This window comes from Corylus avellana, chromosome ca2 (genome assembly GCF_901000735.1).
Source record: "Corylus avellana chromosome ca2, CavTom2PMs-1.0".
Taxonomy (NCBI): domain Eukaryota; kingdom Viridiplantae; phylum Streptophyta; class Magnoliopsida; order Fagales; family Betulaceae; genus Corylus; species Corylus avellana.
Genome location: NC_081542.1, coordinates 32,427,908 through 32,433,825, shown reverse-complemented (window position 1 = coordinate 32,433,825; position 5,918 = coordinate 32,427,908). Strand labels below are relative to the sequence as shown.

The following is a 5,918-nucleotide window of genomic DNA, read 5'->3' as shown; positions in this document are numbered from 1 at the left end:
GAGATGATGATATGAAGGGATAGAGCGAAACAACCGCTCATGAGGAGTGCAATTATCAAGGATAGGGGTAGGCAACCTATTGATTGTGTAGACAGCCGTGAGAGTGGCTTCACCCCAAAACGGGTAGGAACAGATGTGGAAATGAGAAGAGCACGGACAATGTCTAAAATGTGCCTAAGTTTACGTTCAGCTCGACCATTTTGTTGTGAGGTGCCTGGACTCGACAGGTGAGGAACAGTGCCATAATGTTTTAGAATGGCTTGAAAATCATGTTGAGTATATTCTAAAGCATTATCAGAACGAAAAGCCTTAATGGGTTTTGAAAATTGGGTTTCAACCATTTTGGCAAAAGTACGATAAATATCCAATAAATCACGACAAGATTTCATTAAAAACACCCAAGTGTAACGAGAGAAATCATCAACAAAAATAACAAAATAACGTGAGCCACTCATACTAGCAACAGGAGAAGGTCCCCAAACATCAGAATGAATTAAATCAAAGGAAGCAGTAGCATGAGAGTCACTATTATTAAATGGAAAAGCCGGTTGTTTACCAAGTTGACATGAACTACAATCAAAAGAATTATTGGAAACTGAACCTAACAAACCCTTGGAAGCTAAAAATTGAACGCGAGAGGCAGATGCATGACCAAGACGCGAATGCCAAAGTGTAAGAGATGGTGATGATGAAGAGGCTGCAGCAGAGATGCCTGTGGCGGGGAGATGTAAGGATGATAGTTCAAACATACGCCCAATTCTACGCCCGGTCCCAATGGTCTGATTCGTATGAGGATCCTGTACATGCACACCAGAAAAGTCAAAAACAAGTCTATATCCAAGTTCACACAGTTGGCCAACAGAAAGAAGATTGAAGGATAATCCAGGCACATGAAAAACTTCAGGAATAGAAAGGGAAGGTGTATTGATAGTGCTTATATTTTTAACAGTCATAATGGAGCCATCAGCTGTGCGAATGAATGAAGAATGAGGGGAAGGTACAGATGTGGTAGAGGAAGTAGGGTGAGGTGTCATGTGATTGCAACAAGCAGAGTCAAAGAGCCAAGAGGAAGAGGTACCTGGCAAAACTGAGAGGACAGAGGAGGATGCATTACCAGAACGAGATAGGACGACCTGGTTGACTATTGTCTCGAAGTCAGCTGCAGATAAGGTGACACTGGATCCTGATGCGTGGCCAGAGGGGGCAACTGAAGAGGGAGCAGCTGGAGATGAACCACTCTCAGTATGAGCAACTGCTGCTGTGGGTGCATTAGATCTTCCCTTACGCCAACACTTGTCAATAGTGTGCCCTCGACGTCGACAATAGCGACAGTAATTATTATCGCAAGACTTAGGAGGGAGTCGAGAAGTACCTGACCTGTCATAATACTCTCGCTGGAATGACGAGGAGCCAAAGGATGGTGCAGCCAACACTGTATGACTAGGCTGAGAGCGCATAGTCTGCGATCTAGTCTCGGCACGGACAAGTTCGAAGATGGCAGTGTCCAAAGTGGGAAGAGGAGAACGATGTAATAGTTGCACACGAACAGGCTCAAAATCATCACGCAAAGCCATCAAAAATTGGTGAAGGTGATGTTGATCTCTACGGGTAATATACATCTGAGCATCAGTGGGATCCTTCCAAATAGGATCAGAAACATCAATTTGGTTCCACAAGAATTGCATGCGGGCAAGAAAATCATTGATACTCTGACCAGATTCCTGCCTGAGATGGAAAAGTTCAAACAAAAGCTGATACTCGTGAGCACCATCTACAGAAGAATAACGAGAAGCAAGCATATCCCAAGCACCCTTTGCTTCATCAAAGCTGCCAAAGAGTGCATAAATAGATGGGATAGTGGTATTACGGAACCATGTAAGAATCTGATGATGTTTGCTATCCCAATCAATAAGACGAGTGGTAAAAGCCTCATCTGCCTCAGAATCCTTTTTAACTGGCTTTTGGATCTCCCCAGTGACATAAAGCCAAAGCTTGCGACCTTTAAGAAAGCTGCGCATAGATTGAGACCACAACATATAGTTTGTTCCATCCAATACAGTCTGAACATGATGAAAAATCTCGTTTTGTGCCATCTGGAAGGCTCAAATGCAAAAACAGACTACAAATATGAAATCAGGACGAAAAAATAGGTAAGAAAGCACCTGGTCAACTCTGGAAGTCAACAAAAAGTCAACGGTCAAAGTCAACGCTGACGTGGCAAGGTCTGACTTGATATTGATGACGTGGCACACAGGCTGACGTGGAACTGATGATGTGGCACGTAGGGCTGACATGGCTATGCTGATGTGGCAATTAGGGCTGACATGGCAAGGATGGCGTGGCACGTGGGTGCGATGGCGCGTGTGGTACACGCGCGAACGGAGGAGGCGTGTACTGGCGCGTGGATCTGACGCGCAGAACTTCTGGTGGCGCATGGGGGCGCGTGAACGGTCGTATGGATGATCTGAGGCCTGTTCTGGAATCCTGGGGAGCAGATCTATCGATCGGTGGCCTGAGGGAAGCAATCGGACCACCGTGGCGGGCGGTGGCTGGACGGCAATGGCGGAATTGCCGAACCTTTGGGCGGCGCGTGAGGGCGCGTGTAGGCTCAGATATGGCTGTGTGCGGCAGCTCTGGGACGGTTGTCTTCCGGGCTTTCAAGCGGTATAGTGATACGCTGAAAACCTCGAGGAGAAGATAAAGAACCGTGAGGATCAGAGAGAAGGATTCGCCGGATAACACTGGCGGCGCCGGAGGAAAAATATTAGACGCGAAAATTTTTGAGGTGATTCAGAACCTGTGCTCTGATACCATGTTGAGAATACGGTTGTATATTGAATCACCAAATATAATGTACAGAAGAGGCCTATATATAGGCGAATAATACAGACCTAGTAGAATAAGGAAAGGTAAACCTAGTAACCCTAGAATACCAAAGAAGGTAAATAATAATAATATAATATTATCTAACACTGACTACCCACCAGGCAGCTCGAGGTCTGCTTGCTTTGGGAGAATACTTCCAACGCCTTCGAGCGTTGAGCTTTGTTTGGGCTACTCGTTCTCGTGAGCCATTTTATCTGAGAGGAAAATTGTAGTTAATGTAATTTTGTGCTTATACATTATCTTGTCTTAAAAGCTCATATATTTCAGATTTTAAATTTAAGTTCACTAGCTGTTGGAACTATGTCATGTATGTATTTATTAGGTGAATTTTCTGTCTTGTTAGCCTCAAAACCTTTAATGGGGAATAAGTACAAAATGAGAGCAAAAAGCTCTCAGCAAGTAATATTTGAAACGGTCGATTTAGAAAATCATTTAAGGCAAAGAGTTAGGAGTCCAGATAACATATAACATAAACTTCTCTTGTTGAACTCAAAACATTGTCCTTAATCTTTTTTTTTTTAAAAAAAAAAAATCATTATACTTCATAAATCAACTTTTTTTCATTAAACTTGACATAAATCTTAATTTCTTAACGAGTAAAAGCTTTCTCTTTTCATTTGTTACATATGACCTTGCATCCTATTACTTCCCGTATGCATGGAGTTGTAAGATTCAACCTCTGAGGATCTGGCAACACTCATGACAATCATAGTGATGGCCGTAATTTTAGTATGGTGCACTCCATCCATCTTAGTTCGATACTGTTTTTCTATCTTTTCTCTTAGGCCAAATAGTTTTTTGAAAGTTTGGTTTCGCCTTACACATGCTCACTCTTTACTTCCGACAACTTTTTATTATCATATAAACTTAGCGTGTAGAGGGCTACCTTTCCCTTACATAAAACTTTCGTTGTTTGGAAATTATGTTTTATAGTCACACTGACGCAGTGGCAGTGCAGGATTCTACTACTATCATGCCTATGCCTACAACTAGTTCATTGTTATTTGAAGTTTGAAGTTTGAAGTTTATCCTGAGACAGTTGTGCAAGTAGCTGATCATGAAGAGTTCTTGTTTACTTTAAAGTCTCTTGGGTCCGCAACCAGCCACCATTAGGAGACTTTATCCTTTTGCTATCTCAAGTTTTATTAGCCTTTACGTTATGTGATCAATGTTCTTTTACGTTATGTGATCAATGTTCAATGTTCCTTTACGTTATTTTATCCTTTTCCCTTTACGTTATGTTCTTGTTCTTTCAATAAGTGGGCACTATTTATATAAGAGAATGATAGGTGCTCTCCTGATATTTGGTGTATCCTAGGTAGATATTATTTTTCAAAAAAGCAAAAAAAAAAAAAAAAAAAAAAACAGAAAAAAAGTTGTTCTTATTTTTCTCACTTAGTTTTTAGAAAATAATATCCACTTAGATTTGGAGAATACCAAGAGAGCACCTAGCATTCCCCATTTATATGTAATCATATACTCAATTAAGATATAGAATAATTACTTTGCAAGTTGATTTTTTAGTGTGATTCTCTTGTTTGTTGATGTGACGCCAACCCCTCTTGTTAATCTTATCTCCTAGTATATTTCTTGTTTGGCTTACATTTGTTCTTGGCCTACATAGATTAATGACATGTGAAACGAGAGCCACATGGTATACATTAATGGATTTTTATGCTATAAGATGTCAATAAGAAATGCAGTAAATACTAAATACTTGTAATATACATTAGTGGATATATATTGGAAAAAGTTGCCTCCTTTATTCCATTACCTCTCTTCAATCAAGTGATTGAAATGTAGTGGTGGCAGAAAAGTTTTCCTCTTCAATCCTAGAATGCTCCATATAAAATGCACCCTTCTTCCTTGTCAATGCTTTAATTAAGATATAACTAATTGAGACTTCTCTGTGCTAAAAAACTCTAATATGAGCTGTGAAATAAGTTCTGCAAAGGTCTGATTATGTTGGGTTTGATTTTCTTGTTAGGGTTTTATTTTGATAAGCAATTTTTGTTAATGATTCTTGTTAGTTGTTAATAATTTATGGTCTGATTATGTTGGGTCTGATTATGCTGTATTGATTTGTTTTGTTTTTTTTTTTTTTTTTTTCCCACTTATTGTAGACTCATGGATGGTCACTCAAGTAGTGATGTTGGTTCTAGTTCTGTGTCATCTATTCCTAACCCTAGTTCAGCTCTCCCACCAAAACCTATAAAATCTGAGCAAACATCAGTGGTGTGGGAACATTTTACCAAGTTAGAGGGGGGTGATCCTAAGGATCCTAAATCACAATGCAAGTATTGTAATAAATTGTTTAGTTGTCACACTAGAAAGCATGGTACAAATGCCATGCTTGGGCATTTGAGGAATACTTGCAAAAACTATTCCGGTAGGTTTGATAAAGATGATAAGTCGCAATTAAAGTTAAGTTTTGAGGGTAAGAGGGAAGGCTAAATGGCAGTGGGAGAAGGATCTGTTGGTAATTTGGTGATTACTCAATACAATGCTGAGAAAATAAGGGAAGTAATTGCTAAGATGATAATTAAGGATAAGTTGCCATTTAGGTTTGTGGAAGGTGAAGGGTTTCGGGATTTTATGAATATAGTTGAGCCAAAGTTTTCAATTCATTCTCGTTATACTATGATGAAGGATTGTGTTAAGCTCTTCTTGTCTGAGAAGGAAAAGTTGAGGGCAATGTTTATGACAATTGGGGTTCGGGTTTGTCTTACCACTGATACGTGGACTTCGATTCAAAACCTTAATTACATGGTAATCACCTCTCATTCTGTTGATAGTGATTGGAACTTACACAAAAGAATTCTAAACTTTTGTTTAATTCCTAATCACAAAGCTGATACCATTGGGGAGAAGATTTTGTCGTATATCCTTGAGTGGGGTATTCGTAACATTTTCACTATCACAGTTGACAATGCTTCCACCAATGATGGTGCTTTGGAGTTTGTGAAGATGAGAACTAGTAATAAGGAGGGCGCCATATTAGAGAGTCAGTTTATGCATATCAGGTGTTGTGC

The 5,918-nt window shown here is 39.9% G+C and overlaps 1 pseudogene; it reads left to right on the top strand.

Moving 5' to 3' along the window:
- Positions 1–3,999, top strand: part of LOC132169619 (transcription factor TGA1-like) — a 16,038-nt pseudogene extending 12,039 nt beyond the window's left edge.
- The last annotated feature ends 1,919 nt before the right edge of the window (positions 4,000–5,918 follow it).